This window comes from Suricata suricatta, chromosome 16 (genome assembly GCF_006229205.1).
Source record: "Suricata suricatta isolate VVHF042 chromosome 16, meerkat_22Aug2017_6uvM2_HiC, whole genome shotgun sequence".
Taxonomy (NCBI): Eukaryota; Metazoa; Chordata; class Mammalia; order Carnivora; family Herpestidae; genus Suricata; species Suricata suricatta.
In genome coordinates, this window is record NC_043715.1 from 29,562,686 (window position 1) to 29,583,597 (window position 20,912).

General features: G+C 48.1%; 1 protein-coding gene across 1 annotated transcript in view; it reads right to left on the bottom strand.

Moving 5' to 3' along the window:
- The window catches only part of CHD9 (chromodomain helicase DNA binding protein 9), a 228,293-nt gene extending 207,650 nt beyond the window's left edge, over positions 1 to 20,643 (bottom strand). Inside the window, exon 1 of the mRNA XM_029924825.1 lies at positions 20,613 to 20,643. The gene's annotated coding sequence lies outside the window, so the exon portion shown is untranslated. The remainder of the gene's footprint in view (positions 1 to 20,612) is intronic.
- Positions 20,644 to 20,912: the final 269 nt, after the last annotated feature.

The window sequence follows — 20,912 nt, forward strand, 5'->3', positions numbered from 1 at the left end:
GGGGGGGGGGGGGGGGGGGTATCTTTTGCTATGGTAATGAATGACTTTTGGAAAGCACCTACGGGCAGGCTAGGGAGGGAGGGCTAGTTGTCTGGGAATCAATCTTCTGCTCAGAGGGTTGAAATTTTCAGTCCCAACTACAGACCTCCAGAAGAGGAGGGGTGGGAGGTTGAAGGCTGAATCCATTACCATCGGCCAATGATATAATCAATTGTGCCTATGTAATGACGCCTGCATAAGACCCCAAAAGGACTGGGTTTGGGTTGTTCCTGAGTTATATCCTTTTATAATAAACTTGTAATCTAGTAAGTAAACTGTTTCTCTGAGTTCTGTGAACCGCTCTAACAAATTAATCAAAACCAAGGCGGGGGCATGAGAACCTCCAATTTACAGCTGATCAGTTAGAAGCGCATGTAAATAGCCTGGACTTGCAACAAGCATCTGAAGGTGGAGGGGGGCAGTTTCATAAGACTGAGCCCTCAACCTGAAGAATCCAACACTATCCCCATGTAGACGGTGTCAGAATTGAGTGGAATTGAAGGATGCCTAGCTGGTGTCTCAGAGAACTCCTTGGTGGTGTGGGGAACCCCACCGCCCTGAACACACACACACACACCTTGGAAATTGGGTTCAGATCCCCCTTTCCATGCCCCGACTTTTCAGTTTAAGGTAAGCCCCCACATGCCCTTTTTTCTCAAAAGCATCTTGGGTTGGATTTTCTGTCCTTTGTTACCAAGAGAACCCTAATGGCATGGCATTATCTCATTTAATCTTGAATTTGAACCAGGTCTCCTGGTCTCTAGAGCCTGCATTCTATCCACTCCAGGATTTGCGAAGGAATGAGTCTTAGACTCATAGCTGCATCACATATTCCAGTCAGCAGTAGGGCATCTTCTGGAAGAGGAGAGCCCAGACTCTTCTGCAGCCAGTGGTTGAGGGAGGATTCAATTCACTGGTGTTTTCTGCCCTGTGTACCCTCTCCCTGGAAGAAAAGCACCAAGAGGAAGAGGAGTTTAGACCATTTCTGTAGGGCTTAGGCTTGATGTCAAGGGCTGGGAGGGCTTGAAATGGCCCAATATCTTCTTCTTCCAGGGATCGATGCTTCCACATCCACCTTTTAGAGTTCTGCTTTTTGAAGTCTGGCAAAAGGCAAATACATCCCAGGCCTCCTGGGGCTTACAACCTGAGCTGCTATCAGTCATGAGTTTTGTAGGAATAATGGCTTTGAGAAGAATTTAATGAATGGTGGGGATGGTAGATGTCACACTCTGGAAGGGGAAAAAGGTGCAGAGGGGGGCATCTCATGATTGGATAAGTTTCAACTGGGGTTGAGGGAGCAAATCAGCCATATATGTTGGATGGTGAGATAAAATAATAAATTACCTTCCAGGTATCTTCCACATTTGCTTCAGCACAACATGGGGATGGGGAAAGTGGATGGAGACATAGATGAACTAAGATTAGCCATGAGCTGATCATTATTGAAGCTAGGTTATGGGTGTGTGAGGGTTTATTCTGTCTAAGTGCACATATGTTTGAAATTCTCCATAGTAATTTTTAAAAGTATAATGAATAATTTAAAAAACATGTTTTGGGGCGCTTGGGTGGCTCAGTCAGTTAAGCGTTTGACTTTGGCTCAGGTCAGGATCTCACGGTTCATGGGTTCCAGCCCTGCGTCAGGCTCTGTGCTGACAGCTCAGAGCCTGGAGCTTGCTTTGGATTCTGTGTCTTCCTCTCTCTCTCTCTCTCTCTCTCTCTCTCTGCCCCTTCCCTGCTTGTGCTCTGTCTCAGTAATAAATAAATAAACTTTAAAAATTATTAAAAAAAAAACCAAACATGTTTTGTGGGTTTTTTTTCCACAGCCCTTTACACATATCTTGTATCCACCTCACAAATGATTTTCCCCCCATTATAAAAAATGGTAAAACTGGGGCGCTTGGGTGGTCAGTTAAGCATCCAATTCTTGGTTTCAGCTCAGGTCATGATCTCACAGTTTTGTGAGTTCAAGCTGTGCGTGGGGCTCTGTGCTTGCCGCGAGGAGCCTGCTTGGGGTTCTCTGTCTCCCTCTCTCTCTGCCCCTTCCCTATCGCACTGTTTCTGTCTCTCTCAGGATAAACAAGTAAACTTTTAAAATATTAAAAAAGAATAGGGGCACCAGGGTGGCTCAGTCGGTTAAGCCTCCGACTTTGGTTCGGGTCATGATCACATGTTCGTGGGTTCGAGCCCCACATCGGGCTCTGTGCTGACCCCTCAGAGCCTAGAGCCTGCTTCGGATTCTGTGTCTCCCTCTTTCTCTGCCCCTCCTCCTCTCATGCTCTGTATTTCTCTATATCAAAAATAAAACATTAAAAAAATTTTTTTAATGCTGAAATTTTAAAAAATGAATAAAGATGGCAACACTAAGGCTGGAGAGGCTAAGGCATTTATGCAGGTGAAATTGCAAGGTGGACCCCAGCCGTCTAAGGTTAGTCTGGGGCACGAGTCGACACAGGCAGGTTGGGCGGCCGCTGCGCCATGGGGGTGGGCAGCAGGGATGCGAGCCAGAGCCGGGTAAACCAGGGCTGCCCACTTCCAGATCCAGAGGTGGCCCGGTCTGTGTATAACTGGTGTGGCTCAGACCCAGGGCCTCAGGGAGTTGTGGGGTGAACAGTGGAAAGCTCCCGGCCACCGACTTCACGTGCTCCTTGGCAGCTTAGAAAACACGGGAGTCTAGCACAGCAGGCTCTGGACCTTTCCATGGGCATCCTGAGAACTGCTGCCTGAACATCTGGGTCTGATAAAGGGAGACCCACGTGGTCTCCCCTGCCCCCTTTCCCATAACTATTTCCGCACTTACCCTTGAAGCTCTGTGCGTGTGGCTGTTCTTTTTCCTTTCCTCCAAACATATGGATTTCCAGCTCCTATTTCAAACTCAAATGCTCCTCTCCTATAAACTCCCCAAAGCTCTCAATTTCCTTTTTCCATTGCTCATTCTTTCCTAAAGAGCATGAAAAAGCCTCTCTTAGCTCTGTTCCAATTTCCTTGTTTATAAAAGAAGAGCAAGGAGAACAGTGATTTCAGTGATCAAGGTTAAGCATGGCCTGATTCCTTCCCTAGGAGAACACACCTCAATAGCCTGGGAGATCAAAGCTTCCCAGGTACAAGAACTAATCACAGGAAAGCCCTGATTCCCCCCAGTACTCAGCCTGCAGGAGGCCTGATACAGGACCATCTGCTCCCTTTAGCTGGCTGAAATGTCCTTTCTGAAAGTCGCTAATAGAATAGAAAAAAGAAAAGTCTCGAGCGGGCATGATTCCCGGAAGGTTACTGCTCAAGTGGGAGTGTGTTATGTGGGGAGGGAGGAACAGGTCCTGGCCTGCTCCTTAGCCCGTGGCCTTATATATCCTCACAATAATGGCACCTTACTCCTTACAGGCGGCAAAAGCCCAGCCCTCTGCACTGAAACTGTACACATCAGCATCGACTGGGGCCAGAAAGGACAGGCAGTTGGATGCACCGTCTCTGGCCTGGGGGACAGAAAGTTCTCGGCCAGCCAGAGGCCACAGACGCACTAGCGCCCGCAGCTGCCCGGAAGGTGACATAGATGGCCTGTGGGGTGAGGTGATTCAAGGCAGCTGACCCCGGTCAGCTTGGAAGAGCAATGGGTGGCGGCAAGTGGGGACTGGAGACGACAAGGCCTCTCTGACAGGCGTGCGGCTCCTCACCTCGGGCTGGTCAGTGCTGTGGAAGAAGATGTGCTCTGTCTTGCCAGGTCTTCCATTTTCCAGGAAGGGGAGATCTGGGCTCCCAACTTGAGAATGGATTGAAAGGGAAAATACTGCAAAAGCCGAATAAAACGTGACTTCACCTCCACGCCCTGTTTGCACCCCTGACCTAGGGAGCAGGTCCTCACGTGTCACACGGCAGGAAAGGTCAGGGTGGAGGTCAGATGATGCCATGTGGCCAAGGGCCAGCCAGCGCACTGAGGAGGTAAGGCTGCTTGCCGTTCCCGGGGCTCATGAAACGCTGTCAGGCTTCTGTCATCCTACACCCAGCCTCTGCTGCCAGGTGGGTCCTGACCAACAACCCTCCGACCCACTTCAGAAACTCTCTTCCTCTCCGAGCCAAGTTCAAGTGGCAGTTCAGAACTCTCTCTTTGGGCAAACCAAGTCATTCCTTTCACAATTTTTTTAAACATTTATTTATTTTTGAGACAGAGTGCAAGCAGGGGAGGGGCAGTGAGAGAGGGAGACGCAGAATCTGAAGCTGTCAGTGCAGAGCCTGATGTGGGGCTCAAACCCACAAACCATGAGATCATGACCTGAGTCAAAGTCAGAAGTTTAACGGACTGAGCCATCCAGGCGCCCTTTGAGTCAACTTTCAAAACAACTTAAGATTCACCTGCCTGTAGATGAATCAAATGACACCTGCTTTTCTCTCATACTTGACAAAATCATGACCAGTGACTCTGAGTACGTAAGAAGCTCTTTCCCCCCACCCCCTAAGACACATACTGTGCTTCAAGGAAAGCTCCCATTCCTCATCTCCGTGGGAGACACAAGAGGGAAACTGAGGCATAGAGCTAAAAGCTATTTGTCAAAGACACATTTATTTGGCAGGATTCCAACGAGCTGGGAGAACCACATACTAAGCTATTTTTAAAAGTTTGGGGGGTCTTCCTGAATTGTGCATAAGAGAGATAAGTAGAATTGTCTTACAACGTGATGTTAGCCTGGAGCACTGAGAGATGAGGAAAGATCACAGACCAAGGTAGGATCATCGAATCGCCTTCCCTGGCATCGCCTTTACTCTGCCACTCCGAATCTTTTATTCCTGCAATTCCCTCCACACAGGGAGGGAGGCCGATGGGTGGCAGGGCCGGGCAAAGAGACATCTGAGAGCAAGGGAAAGTGCTCTGCACAAGCGACTGCCTGTCACTGGGTGTGGGCCTGCATCTCTGGGTGTGTGCGGATTTGCATGCTTAGTTCATGCGCAAGCCATTTTGGTCCGAGACGTGTTTCTGTGCTTCAGGAAATGCCTCCCAGGGGAACCGTCCTGACTCCAGTGTCTGCCTCTCATGTCCCCAACACAATACGGCTGTTTGTTTCATTGATATCTATCTACAGAGCACCTTCTTGAGGTCTGGCAGCGAGATGACATCAGTGAACAGGAAAGGCCCAGTCCTAGTCCTCAGGGGCAGGACAGGTGAATGGGAAACTGCGCGTCAGTGAGCAAGCACTTGGACAGTGCAAGTGGACACAGGAAGGCACGGAGGAGGAGGCCAAGCTTGAGAGGCAGAGGGGAGGAGTCCGGGAACACATTCTGGAAGAAATGAGGTCTCAGCTGAGATCTGAAGGTCGAGCTGGTGCTGGACCAGGTAAAGGGAGGGAGGGTGTTTCAGGCCGAGGAGCCAACATGGGCCAAGGTCTGGGGGTAGATTTTCTCCCCGTCCCCCAGTGCTTGATGAAAATCTGCTGTTTGAGCTGAGGCACAGGCCATCCCAGGAAGAGGTTCACGGGAGTTCTGGGCCCAAGTATGGGACTGATATGGCCGTGGCCAGAACCCAAGGCTGAGAGCCTTAAAAGCCACTGTTGTCAGATTTAAACTGCTTAGCTAAAAGCATCCAAAATGCCCTCCTGCCCTGCAGGTCCTCAGATGATAAGATGAAGCAGTAAGTGTTCAGGGGACACTCTGGGGTATGGCCCTTCCTCCTGATAAAAGACATAAACACTAAAGGTAATGCACAGAACCCAACACAAACTGACTTTGAAATTCCAATTTACAGAGGTCAACATATTTTCATACTCTCTCTCTTTCACACACACACACACAATCACCTGGTGGGCTAGGTAGAGTAAGTGTCAGATTTTTTATACTATTTTTTTTACAGTTTTTATGTATTTATTTTGAGAGAGAAAGAGTGTGTGAGCAGGGGAGGGGCAGAGAAAGAGAAAGACCGTGCTCACAGCACAGAGCCCAACGTGGGGCTGAACTCACCAACCATGAGATCACTACCTAAGCTGAAATCAAGAGTCAGACGCTTAACCAACTGAGCCACCCAGGTGCCCCTTATACTATTTTTTATGGAGGAGGAAAGGGAAGCTCAAAGCGGAAAAGTGTCCAAGGTACTGGCTGCTTCATTCACTCACTGACTCCACAAAATGAACACAGCACCTGCTGTTGGCAGGCTTGTACTAGGTGCTGTGGATGTAGTGAATAACAAATATTCCCTACTCACAGAAGCCCATTGCTCCAACTCCAGTGCCAGTGCCCTTTCCAATGCGTTGATCAGCACGTTGGATGCATGGTCTCTGGGGCAGAGGTCCGGTGGGTGGGTGTTTACAGCCCCACGGTGTTTGTCAGCAACCCTCCACCCCACCCTGCCAACACACCATCAAAGAAAACACAGCATAGTTGCTATGCAAATGTCTCTTCAAGGCAAGGTGCCGCCCAGAGTTTCTCTGGAAGTCCCTCCCATATAGAAACCTTACCTACCAATGGCTGCCGTGGCTCTGGTTGTCTTTGAGTCACTGAAAATTTTCCTATTCCACCTCCACCCTCTGTACTAGCCTAAAGAGAGTGCTTTTAAACCCTCACCTTGGGGCGCCTGCATGGCTCAGTCGGTTAAGCGTCTGACGCTTGATTTCGGCTCAGGTCCTGATCCCATGGTGGTGAGATCGAGCCTCATGCTGGGCTCAGTGCTGAGCCTGGGGCCTGCTTGGGATTCTCTCTCCCTGTCCCTTTGCCCCTGCCCGACTTGCGTGCATGTGCTCTCTGTCTCTCTCTCAAAAAAAAAAAATAATGATAATAATTAAAAATCCTCACCTTTGGCAAGTCTTCCCTCTAAACATTGTTCTAGTAAGTAGGGATGGGATAAAGGTTCTTTGAAAGGAAAAGGTCCTGGCAGGGGTGGGGGTGGAGATTGAGTGGCAGAGGATAAAGCAGCGGAATGCTCAGGAAGAGGACACACTAGCCTCACTGCCCCCTGGACGGTTCTACTGTGAGCCACATCTGGCCAAGGTCAGAAATGACTGGCCAAACCCGACCAGACAGACATCTCTCAAAGACGTTTGGGAGAGGCTGGTGTATCTCCCGGAGCCTGGGCAATGTTATTTCCTGGGGCAAAGCAAGTCACAAAGGATGCAGGCTGATGACTGAATGTCTGGGGCAGGGTGGGAGGCAGTGCCAGGAGGTGGGGGTGGCGTGGTGGAAAGGGAGGAGGGGCAGAGTGCTGGCTGGTTTCACACAGACAAATCTCTTCATTTTTCCAGACTGGAAAAAGCTGTTTGGGCTGTGCACATTTGCAGAGAGTCACGGTATTTACTACGCTTCCTGCCTCAACAGATTTCTTTTTGTCATTCAGTCAAACGCAGCTTGTATTTTTCGTAGCCAGAGCTAAACAGCCCATGGGGGCTCTTCCCCCATGTTGTGTTCGAAAACACATCACCAGTGACTCCAAAAGCCCAGCTCATATGGGCAGCGGGAGTGGGTGGGGTAGCAGTGTTTTAGAGATAAAGACCCGTATTTAGACAAACAATGTCTCCCGCTTGGAGGGATTTAATAACACTCCTTATTTTCCCAGCCCACATTATTTTCTGGGCAACCTTAAGAACAAACTGCTCTTCTAGAAACTGATTCCTGCACTTGGCACGTGACTCTCCGGTATCCATATTGATGGTGGTGGTGGAGGGTAAGGTGCAGGAAAAGTGATTTAAAAAACAAAAAAACCTTCTTGCCAGAATGTGTCTATGCAGAGCTCAGCTCCAGACATGCTTCTGGCCAGATGTCAGATTGGAAAATTGGCTGTTGAACTGCTGTGTGCTGAAACAGTACTTCAATCCAACAAACATTAACTGAGCACTTACTATGTGTGAGGTGCAGTGCAAGGGGTGGGAGTAGCCAAACTGACCACAACTTAACATGCACTTTACATTTTTAATAGAAAACAAGAGTGTGAGCCTGATGCTACGCACAGCCAATGGTGGAATTTGGGGCATCGAATACGGACCAGGTCGGTAGGGGAAGACTTTTTGGGGGGAGAGGAGAGGAGGGACCCCTTCACATCCATCTCGTAGGCTCCCATATGCATAATACCAGCCAAACCAGCACACTGGGAGGACAGTCATCACATCTTTCTCACACAACCTAGAATCACGCTGCCCTACGAGTCGGAGAGTGGGAACCTCATGCTGGAAACGATATGATATATTCGGGCAACATCTGACCCCTCTGGCCAAGGGGAGGGTGAATAAACAGGCATCCCTGAAGATGCGGGTTATCATCACCCGATGCAGTGGAATACAGCCTCTAATTTCTTCTTCTTTTTGGGTTGCCAAAGCGTAAAGTCATCTTGCATTGATTTAAAGAGAGAAAAGACCCACGCAGACTTCTCCTCAGACTTGTTTTTGAGTCAGGAGCTCTGGGGAGTCAGAGGGGTGGAGGCTGATAGAGGGAAGCAGCGGTCTTTAGGGGACCAAGGGAGCTGGGGGAGCTAGGAATTCTGTATAGTCCAAGTTGACCGTGCCAGATGTAGCTCAATTTTTTTCTTCTTTTAAGAGACTGTTGTGGGTTTCCTTTCCAAAGTGGAACTGCAGGGATGGAAAAATGAGTTTCAGTTGCTATGGAAATAGGAGTTGGCTGGAGCCTGCAGGAGCAGCAGCTGGAGTAGAACAAGTGGCCAGGAACCTGGCCCTGTGACAGAGGGGCTTCCGGCTGGGGATAATACAACAACAGGCTTTAGCAGGGAGGAGGAGGCAGGAAGAAGAGAGAGGAGACAGATCCTGCTGCCTATGGATTCTGCAGACACGTGGAGTGACAAGGAATGCTGTGTGTGTGTGTGTGTGTGTGTACGTGTTTTCCCCACAGGCAAAAAAAAAAAAAAACCGAGAAGCAAAATAAATCACTGCCTGAGAAAGAACAGTTTCACTCGAGACTCTGAGGTCAAGAAAGCCCTAAGACAGTTGAATGACAGAAGAGAAGAGGCTTGTTGTTTCAAAGGCATCCAGGGGGTGAGGAAATGCCTGAGCAGGGACTGGCCCTCACACTGTGTGCTCCCTCACCTTTTGTCCTCACACAACTCCTCAAATTTAAACTGATGTGGGCCAGAAACAGCCAACAAAATCTCCGCTGGGTTAGGAAGACTGTGGGAGTGGGCGAGCTGGTTGTTCTGTTCCATCTGAATCTCCCGGGTGACTTTGTTCTAGGTAGAGAGCCTACATGACCTAGGGGCTTGCGGGTCTTCTGGCCTGAGGCTTCAAAGGGGTCTGAATGTCCTCAGCATCACATGCTGAGGAGATGCTTGGATTAGGCTTACAGTGACTTCAAGTCTTTGCCGGATCGCTCAGCAGGGCCCACTTGGAGGAAGATGATTCTATTCCCACTCCCACCCCAGTAAGAGGACCCACCCAGCCCTTTCCTCCCACCATGGGGAGGAGGGGTGGTGAGTGGACAGGGGAACTTCACATTCACAAAGGGACTCAAAGTTAGGGTTTTGACACTATACAATTCTATCACTGTCTATATATGTTGTCCCTGAGAAACACTGACAGGACCATCTATAAAGACCCTCAAAATGTGGAAGTAAGCATCAAAGATGAAGACTTGTAAATAAAGTTAACCAAGGAGGTGAAGACTTATGCACTAAAAACTGTAAAACATTGCTGAAAGAAATTAAAGCATATACAAATAAATGGAAAGACATCCCATGTTCATTGATAGGGAAGCTTACTTAACATTATGTTGGCAATACTACTGAAAGCAATCTACAGATTCCATGCACTCTTTATCAAAATCCCAATGACCTTTTCTTCAGAAATAGAAAAATCCATACCAAAATTCATATGGAATCTCAAGAAACCCCAAAGAACCAAAACGATCTTGAAAAAGATGAACAAAGTAGGAGGACTCACATTTTCTGGTTTCAAATCTTAACAAAGGTATAGTAATCAAAACAGCATGCTAATGGGACACCTGGGTGGCTCAGTCAGTTGAGACTCTGGCTTTGGCTCAGGTCATGATCTCCAGTTCGTGGGTTTGAGCCCCGCATCAGGCTCTGTGCTGACAGCTCAGAGCCTGGAGGCTGTCTCCCTCTCTCTCTGACCCTCCCCTGCTCATGCTGCCTCTCTCTCTCAAAAGTAAATTAAAAAAACATTTAAAAATTTTTTAAAAAAACAGCATGCTACTGGTATACAGACAGACATATAGACCAACAGAATAGAGAGCCTAGAAACAGACTGTCACGTGTATGGTCAAATGATTTTCAACAGGAGGCCAAAACCACTTAATGGGAAAAGGACAGTCTTTTAAACAAATAGTGTTGGGAGAACTGAATATCCACATGCAAAAGAAATGAAGCTGGACAGTTTATACCATATACAAAAATTTATTAAAATGAATCAAAGACCTAACCATAAACTCTAAAACTAAAAACTCTTATGAGAAAACCTATAGTAAAAGCCACTGAATTTGACAATGATTTCTTAGAGATGACACCAAAAGCACAGACAACAAAAGAAAAACTAGAGAAACTGAACTTCATTAAAATTAAAAACTTTTGTGTATCAAAGGGCGCTATCAACAAAGTGAAGAGACAGGATGGAGAAAATATCTGCACATCACGTATCTGATAAGGGATGAATATCCAAAATATATAAAGAACTCCTACAACTTAACAGTAAAAAAACGAAAACCAAAACCCAAAACTCAGTCTGACTCAAAAATGGGCAAAGGACCTAATAGACATTTCTCCAAAGAAGATGTACAAATGGTCAATAAGCACATGAAAAGATGCCCAACGACACTAGTCATCAAGAAAATGCAAATCAAAACCACAATGAGATCCTACCTGAATGGCTATTACCAAAAAACCCAAAAAATAACAAATGTTGGCAAGGATGTGGAGAAATAGAAATCGCTGCACGTTGCCAGTAGGACTGAAAAAATGGAACAGACACCAAGGAAATAGTACAGTGATTCCTCAAATAATAAATGAGTAGAATTCTTTTATGATCCAGCAATCCCACTCTGGACATACACCCAAAAGAGTTGAAAGCAGGGATATGTGTACGCTTGTGCTCATGGCACTATCATTCACAATGGTCAAAACATGGAAGTTACCCAAGTATCTATGGACAGATGAATGGATAAACCAAACGCCGCATATGCACACAATAGGATACGATTCCATCTTCAAAAAGGAAGGATATTCTGACACCTGCCACAACGTAGATGAACCTTAGAGACATTATACCAAGTGAAATAAGCCAGTCACCAAAGAACAAATATTGCACGATGCCATGGATAGAGTACCTGGGGTGGTGAGAATCACAGAGACAGAAAGGATGTAACACACACACACACACACACACACACACACACACACACACACGGGAAATGAAAGAAATGAAGCTGGACAGTTTATACCATATACAAAAATGTCAGAAGCTGGAGGGAGGAGGAAATGGGGAGGAAATTAAAATTAACCAAACAATTAAACTCATTGTTTACTGAGTGTAGGAAGATGAAAAAAATTCTAGAGCTGCATGGTGGGGATGGCTGGTTACACGACCAGGTAAAGGTACTTAATGCCACTGAGCTGTACATCTTTATACGGTTAAAATGGTAAACCTTATGTCATATACATTTTCCCGTGTGTGTGTGTGTGTGTGTGTGTGTTACATTAACACGGGGTCAGCCTCTCGTCTTCTGAGAAGTTCTGCCCTCACAGGCCGTCTGTCCAGTTGAGCCCAGTCGGCGCCCAGGGTAAGTCCTTTCCCCTTGTCAAAACTTACGGAGGCGCACACGAGACTGGTGTGGCGAGCCCCTCGTGCGCGGGCGGGACAGAAAGGTGAACAGAGATGTTCAGGGAGGACAGTCCCCTTGCTCTGACACAGGGCTCAGCCGATGAGGGCTGGCAGTGGAGAGAAGAGAGGGCACTTGTGCGCGGCTGTCCGGTGGCGTCACAGAGGAAGTGGTGCTTCGGGGCCCTTGAAGGAAGGAGTGTGTGCATACGTGTGAACCGGTGGAGGGAACTTCCGGTGGCCTGTCTGTGTGGCTATCTCTGTGACTCAGAGACACAAGTGGGGACAGAGTGTTGGTTCAGCAGGGAGAGGTGACCAGGGAGAAGGGGACAGGACCATGGACCACACAAGCCCGTTGCCTTGGAAGGTAAGTGTTATAAAGGCACATGTGGTCTGGATCTGTAGCCTTCTGGAGCAGATCCAGAAGGAATCTGAACGCCAAACTCACGACAATGACAACTTGTACGTACAGAGGACTTACTATGGAGCCTCTTACCCAATAACCCTAAATGGTAGGGAACAGCATGAGCTCCATTTTCAGCTGAGAAAACTGAGGCCTGAGTGGCTCAGCAACTTGCCAGGAACACACACATGGCCAGTAAGAGCTGGAGCTGGGGTGTCATCCCAGATCTACCCTAGTACACACAAGAAGTGCCTCGGGAGCTAGTTTGAAAACATAAATTCCATTCCCAGTAGCCAAAGACGGAACATTTGAAGCAACAAAACTAAGTAGGATTGGATTATAACCCAGAGTATAAAATAAAACCCAGGAGTCCTTATGATTATAAATAAAAAGAGAAATTAATGACAAGCGTTCAATCAGGTGATCGAGGTCAGTATCAACAGGGATAGGTCATGTTGACATTAGGGATGCTTGACCACAAAGTGACGAAAATGGCACTTTCCCTCTGTGGCCTTCCTCTCCCAAACCCGTAACCATGAGAAAAATATCAGACAAAATTCCAAAAGAGGGGAGTTGTACAACATGCCCAACCAGGACTCCTCAAAACTGGGAAGGTCATAGAAAACAAGGGAATTCCGGGGTGTCTGAGTGGTTCAGTCAGTGAAGCGCCTGGCTTTGGCTTACATCATGATCACGGGTTCAAGCCCTGTGTCAGGCTCTGTGCTGACAGCTCAGAGCCTGGAGTCTGCTTCAGATTCTGCGTCTCCCACTCTCTCCGTCTCTCCCCTACTCGTGCTCTGTTTATCTCTCTCAAAAAATAAATAAACATTAAAAAAACTAAAAAACAAAAACAAGGAAATTCGAATACAGATGCAGGCAGTAAGAACCAAAGGAGAAGTAACAACTAAATGTGATACTAGATACCAGATGAGTTCCTAGAACCGAGAAAGGCAAACACTAAGAAAATCTGAATCAACTATGGGCTTCGGTTACTCATGTATTCATATTGGTTCATTTGTTACAACAAATGTACCATAGCACATGTGTTCATCTTAATAATAGGGGAAACTGGGTGTGGGGTGAGAACTCTATGCGATCATCTCAATTTTTCTGTAAAGCTAAACTGGTCTAAAAAAATAAAATCTATTTTTTCAATTTGTTTTTCATGTTTTATTTATTTTTGAGACAGGCAGAGCATGAGTGGGGGAGGGGCAGAGCGTAAGAGGGAGACACAGAATCTGAAGCAGGCTCTAGGCTCTGAGTTGTCAGCACAGAGCCAGGCCCAGGGCTTGAACTCATGAACTGAGTGGAAGTTGGATGCTTAACCAACTGAGCCACCCAGGTGCCCCCCAAAAAATAAAATCTATTAAAAAAAAACCCAGGTTTGCCCTCAGAACCCCTGGCCCTCTGCTCTGCCTTTGCATGCAGGCGTCAGAGGTGTGAATGTGGCTGGCCCCACTGACAGCCTGCTGCTGGACTTTAGAGAGGCGCAGACACAGTGATCTCTGCAGGGTGCGGGGCAGAGTGCACACCAAGGATTCTGTGCCCTTCCTCCACTGGACTCCCTGAGGGCAGGGATGGCGCCTCTCTCATTAGACTGGCAGCCTTCCTCCCAGGCTGGGCAGCCCCACAGCCCCTGAGGGCAGGGACCAGTCTCCTCTGGGGGATCTCAAGATGGCCTCCCTCAGTGGCCCCAGGGCCCGCAGATTCTTCATATGCATTTTGTCTTCCTTTTAGGTAAGTCAAGGTTCTTCAGATGGGTGGGTGGGGAGGCCATGTCCAAAATGTACGTTTTTAAAAGCTGGCAAATTCGGCTTGCTCCAAAATAACAGGTCTCCCAACTCCCTCTGAGAAGCACAATCAGTCTACGGCCACACCACCAGGAACGCGCCCAATCTCGTCGGATCTCGGAAGCTAAGCAGGGTTGGGCCTGGTTAGTACTTGGATGGGAGAAGCACAATCAGTGCTCCTAACGGCAAACTCTACGGTCCCTTGGGTTTGGTGCCTTAGGCTTCCTCTCTGGCACCCTTCCTACCTCAGGCCCAGTAGGAACAGTGTAAAACTGGAATGCTGCCAATTCTATAATGGAACTCAGCATCCCAGGAAACTGCTTCTCCGCTGCAAGAGGTTATTATTGGAAGGTACACAGCAAGTCACCCCAAAATGTGGGGAGAGTCTATCAGCAGAATGCACACACTGTATCTGTGATTACTGATCTGCAGAAGTCCTTAACACAGGACAGGATGTGCCTCTGGACAAAGCAGGAAGAGCAGGGCCTGGAAATCAAATCAAGACTTGACAATGTGGGGGACAAAAAGACCGATTGTATTAACATAAGCTGGAGGAATATTAGGTAGACAGAAATGGGGGAGGATGAGGAGCTCAGAAAAGTCCGGACAAAAGAGAAGCCTTTGAGAGTCTGTCTTATCTCCCACGTTGTTCAGAGCAGCGGGATTTCTGGAAACTTCTTGAACATTACAGGCAGCTCAGAGGGCCAGCCAGAGCTTCCTGGAATATTCTCTTGGTAGCATCTTAAGGTTGGTCCAGGGAGCAGGAGGAAGGCAAAGACTGGGTCATTGATTTCAGTCACGTCTGTCGTGGGCACAGGGATGGGGGCTTAGATCAGCGGCGCTGTCACCGTGGGCCCTTGTATCCCTCGGAGGATGCAAATACCTTAGGCTGTCCTGGCTATTACCGTCATCCATCTTGCTCACCTTGTTTTGGTTCTTTGAACACGGATCTTCTAACTAGAACTCTGCTTCCCAGGCGGGCTTCCCTACAGAGGAAGGAATGTGCTGACAAGCTGACATAAAGTTTGCAGGCTGCCTCGCAGTGCTGGTCCCATTGTGATTTAATATATTTGTGGTCTGGCTTCCTTAGCAGGCTCCTGTGAATTTGGTTAGTCTGTCCCTTTCAGCCTGATTAGCTCCATGCGCACCAAGAAAGCTCCATCTCTGGCCCGGGGAGGAATGGGCCCCGCCAGCGTCCAGGCGCCCCCTCCACGCTGGCCCCGAGCGGGGGCTTTCTCTGAGGGACGGTCTCTCCCTGGACGTCCCTATCTCGCTGCTCTTTGCCACATCAATCATCCCAACTACAGCTATCAAGCCTGAGCCCAGAGTGAGCTGTTGGGGCCCTGAAAAAAAAAGAATACAGCACCAAAAGCAACTTTATGACTTCCAAAGGATGAAAAAGAATAAGGAAGAGAGAGGTCCTTTGCTTGGGGGGAAGATGCCAAGAACACACGACAGAGTATAAGCCAGAGAAACTGGCAGTGTTTAACCAAGAACAGGGAAGATCCGGGAGGGCCAGCAGGTTCCCTGTCATCAAATATTTGAAGGGCTGTAGCAAAGATAAGGGGACAGATTTGTTCTCTGAGGCTCAGAAGATAGTATGGCAACCAAGGGCCAGCAGATTCAGGGAGACAGATTCCAAGTGGGTTAAAAAGAGGAAATTTTTATGGCAGATTTCCTCTACTATCAATAATTCCAATAATATCTTCACTTTCTTTTTTTCCTTTTGTCCAATTTGTGAAGAGCAGGGTAATTCTGTAATTAAGAACACAAACTGTGGAGCAGAACAACCTGAACTCACTTTCCCTGGGTTCGCTCTCCAGTTCTGTCATTTACGACCTACATAACTTTGGGCAAGTTACTTCACTTCCCTGTGCCTGCTTTCTCAGCTAATAATAGGACCTGCCTCGGGGTGCCTGGCTGGTGTCCGACTTCGGCTCAGGTCATGATCTCACGGTTTGTGGGTTTGAGCCCCGCGACGGGTTCTACGCTGACAGCTCAGAGCCTGGAGCCTGTATCGGATTCTGTCTCTGTCTCTCTCTGCCTCTTCCCCACTCGTGCTCTGTCTTTCTCTGTCTCAAAAAATAGTAATAATAATAATAGTACCTGCCTCAAATAGTACTTAACCCATGTGACTGGACTGAGGAGTAATGAAATTATGTGAATAGAAGGCTCAGAAGAACATCTAGCACATGGTAAGTGCTCAAGAAGTAGCAACTATTATTTTTATCATATTCTCATACTATCTAACCTATTTTTCATATTTTTAAGTAGAAATAAATTTACATAAATTTATTTTATTTTTAAGTTGAAAACAATTTTTAAGTGTATTTATTTTGAGAGAGACAGAAACTGTGAATGGAGGAGGGGCAAGGAGAGAGGAGGAGAATCCCAAGCAGGCTCCAAGACGCTGGTGCAGAGCTGGACGCGGGGCTGTAACTGATGAAACTGCGCAATCATGACCTGAGCCAAAACCAAGAGTCAGACGCTTCATGTTCCTGCTGTAAATGCAGAGCCACAAAAACTTGCCAAGTTAGAGGTAGAAACTATAAAATACAACAATGTTATGAAATGTTAGCTAACTATGATTGCCTGCTCAAGGACCTGGATTTGAGGGCTGCCATCTTTCCCGGAAAAAAAAAGAGACAAGCCAGTTGAGTACTCCCACTGAGACTTCTTTTGTTGACCGCAGTCAGGAGAGTCTGGAGAGTTCAGGGAAGTACAAGACCGTGTGGATGGGGCTTCTGGTCTGGGAAGAGACAGCAGCTGGGGAGGATCAAAGAGGCAGTTTAAAAAGCGAATGTCTATCCTCATCTGAGCCTTCACGTTCTTTAGGGCACGACTCTATTCTACACCAAATCATCTCACAAGGTCCCCCGGGAGTATGCAAAGCACACTTAAAAAACCCAAATCAGAAACCCTTTGTAGCTCCCCTCTGTGCTCGCCAGCAGCCCCCAGAGGTCACCTGCAGACCTGCAGACTGGTGCACCAGGGGCCTCTTCCAGCCTGGAGGCTTTTTCTGGCTACACGATGTATATACCACAGATGGTGTGCAGAAGCAGGAAGGGAGGGAAATGTGCCAGCTTCCTTGCCTCATCATGGGACACACAATCTCTCCAAGGGTCCCCGGTGAGACTGAGCCATTGCCCCAGCAGTAACTCACTTGTCAGCACACCCTTTCCTCTCTTCCCCAGGTCCACTTCACCCTCACTGGGCTTTCTCTACCATCGCTTCCCAAATAAAATCCTGACACACAAATCCTTATCTCATGATCTGCCTTTGGGGAGCTATGGTACAGTTTAAACTTTAACTCTGGAATCGGGTGCCCGGTAGTAAACTCGATGTTATTGGGGACCTCAAGAAACAGCTGAGAACGCTCCACGGGGATTCATGGGTCAGGTAAAGACTGACCTAGACGGACACTTAATATTCTTAGGACCTTAGGTCCCGTGATTCTAGATAAGGAGTCAGCAAACTACAGCCCATGAACCGGAGCCGAGCCACTGCCTATTTCTGTACAACTGTGAGCTAAGGATGGTTTTCGCATTTTTAATGGTTTTAACAAATCAAAATAAGAGTAACATTTTGCAACCCGTTAAAATCCTATGAAACCTAAATCTCTGTACATAAATAAAGTTTTCTTGGAACACAGCTGCACTCATTCATCTCCAATACCCTCTACAGCTGTCTTCCTCTCCAACCACACAGGTGAGAGCGTATGCAACGGAAATCATATGACCCACAAAGCTCAGAGCATTTCCTATCTGGCCCTTTACAGAAACGAAGTGTGCTGACCCCTGTTCAAGATCATCGTCCTTCAGGGACAAGGGGCAGATTGAGAGCTGGCTGCCCCACAGATGGGGAGGCCCAGTGCCAGACCCAGTATTTAGGAGGTAGATTGGATCAGACCTTCACAGTGCCTTTTTTCAACAACTTTGTGCCTCTCCTCACTCCTCCTTCTGCCCCTGCAAGCAGCTGGGACTCTTTCACTGAGGCATTACTGGTTTTATACCAGGAATAGTTTTATTTTGAAAGGGCACGAGGATTTTTCTTCTCCATGCTCTGCCCATTGTCCCAAGTGGTTTCACCCATGCTTGATGGCTTCTGCAGCCCCTTGATGAATGATCCCTCCCCAAACCAAACCAAATCTCCAGCCCAGGACTCCATCCTTGTCAATACTCAACTGTCTGTTTAGCATCAGAATGAGACGAGGTGCTGGAGGTCAGTTTTGCTGCTGACCAGCTGTGTAAGATTGGACAAGGTATTCAACCGCACAAGGCACCAATTTCATCATCTGTCAGAGGTGGAAACCAGCCCGCCCAGCCTGCCAACCTGCTAATCGGATGAAATGAGAGCTGCCCACAAAACACAGGTCACCTGGCCCCAGCCTCTGTCTCCAGTATGTTCTCATTATTGTACTTCTGCTCTTTGCCCACCACACTCCCTACGCACTGCCTTTCCTGGAGCTCCCTGACCTTGCCAAGCTCTTGTCTACCTCCGGGCCTTTGCACGTGCTATTTTTTTCCTGCCTGAAACACTTTTTTTTCTTCATCCCAACCTGTGCTTGGTGCTTCTCACCTTTCTGGTACCCAATCTAAGGCAGGCTCCTTCTGTATGCCTCTCCACCTTGATTCTTTCATTGCATGTGCAGTAATGTGTAACTGCAGTCAATTCTCATTATTTACAGCAGCTATGTTCTGTAAAGTTGCCGTGGATATGGAATAGCAAATATGAAACATTGTTGCCAGGGGGAAAACCTGAAATTAGGCTTCTGTGAGCCTCTGGCCACATTTTCATCAACAGATCAATACCTAACCTTGTTTTATGTGTGCTTCTTTTTAAATTTATTTTTTTAGTTTTTTTAACATTTATTTATTTTTGAGAGAGAGAAACAGAGCATCAGCAGGGGAGGGGTGGAGATGGGGAGACACAGAATCCAAAGCAGGCTGCAGGCTCTGAGCTGTCAGCACAGAGCCCGAAGCGGGGCTTGAACCCAAGAACCATGAGGTCATGACTTGAGCTTAAGCTAGATGCTCAACCGACTGAGCCCCCCAGGCGCCCCATGTGTGTTTCTTTTTAAAGACGCCTTATGTAAGATAAATTGTTGATTCAGTCATATTGAACTTGGCCAAACCCAGGACAGCTCACGCCTGAACAACGCTTATCTAACACACATTTTGTATTTAGGGGCACTAGTCAGCACTAGAGCATGAGGCTTGGGGGCGATTTTAAACAGAGAAATCACCAACAGAAAAAAGCACAACAACGCAGAAACCATGGCACGAAACAGACCACGGAAAGGACACCTGTTTACAGCAGGGTGGCTAAAACCAGAAGGCACAGCCTTGCCTTGTTTTGACCTCAGCTGACAACGTGCATGTGGGGCAACCCCAACTTTCTGCCACTCTGCCCACGTCCCTGCATGACCACAAGCGTGCTGAAGGTATTGATTTCGGGGTTACAAATCCATTTCAGCGAGTAGGGGGATTCGCAACTACAGAATCTGCATAAAAACAAGCATCCCGGGTACTTTCTTTCATTCCCCTCATTCAGCAGGAGTGTGACTTCAGAGACGGGGGGCTTCCCTCTGACTCACTGCTTTAGCTCTAGAATCTGGGAAGCTGCCTGGCACACAGTGGGCTCTCAGAAACAAATACATTGTGAATGAACGAACGAGTCAATTCAGTGAAAGTGCTCCGTTGGCAGCAGCGGTAACTGCTGTTGAGGGAGAATGCGCCCTGAGATGCCCCGTGCTCAGTGTTTTGTCCACATGCCCCATCAGGGAGGGAAACAGCAGATTACTTCCGCACATGGGCCCTAGAGACTCCCGGGGATGCGCCTCTTCTTAATGATATAACCCCAAGCAAGTTCCTTGGCCATTTCTGAGGCCCAACTTCTCCAACCATCATAGGGGGATTATTACAGTCCTACCCTGTGGGCCATGATGGGGCGTCAAAGGCGGCAATGCACAGAAAGCCGGCAAGCACCAGGCACGGGACCGCCCCTAGTAAACATTATCTTTAATTGTTAATAATTCCCGCAACGACTCTACGTGGTTTATCCTATCAAAACCATTTGGCAGATGAGGAAACTGAGGCTACAAGTGGTTCCATGAATACTTGAGGGACAGGCTGGCTGCGGGGACTCGAAGCCCATGCTGGTAAATAGAAGGGATCATTTTTATTGGATACAGGGGACCTTACTCTGCCCGCTCAGCTACATTTACCAAAATGGTGGGGCAGCTCCGGCAGGCCCCTGAACTTCTAGGGAATCCGGTAAGAGGAAGACTCCCTGGCGGGTCTTCTTTCACATTCCACATCAGTGTCTTTCGGTTCCCAGCCCACTTCTTTGTTTAACCCTTTCAGAACCAGTCCTACTGGGAGGGGGAGGTGTTAGTTTGGTATTTTGGGTTTGACAGCTCAAAGGGGGAGATATTTCCTGCTTCAAAAGCAGGGAAGAAGAGGAGGAGGAACAGGAGGAGGGAGGTCGGGGGGGGGGGGGGAGGAAAGAAGAATCAGCTTGTACAAAGGTCCTTGGGTCTTCTCCAACCTTAGATCGAGTCCTCAAACTTGGCTGCTAGTTGTAATCTGCCGAAAAGCTTTTAAATATCCAAATGCCCAGGTCCCAACCCAGCCCACTTACATGTGCGTCTCTGGGGGTGGAACTGGGGCATCAGGACGCTCCCCAAGAGCTTCCAATGTGCGGCCAAGTTTGAGAATGGCGCTTTGGATCCTATCCGCCCTCAGCGGCAAAGCTGAAGTCGCCCTGGACAGCGGTAACTCTCTTCTCCGCTTAGGACTTGCCGTTCGGGGACTCGGGCACGCTCTCCAGAGGCACGGGCGCGGCGGGGACGTCCTCCAGCCGGCGACCTGCCGTTCCGCGCCGCCCCTAGGCCCAGCCTGGAGACTGCGGGGCTCCGGGTCCCCTTAGGCAACAACACGT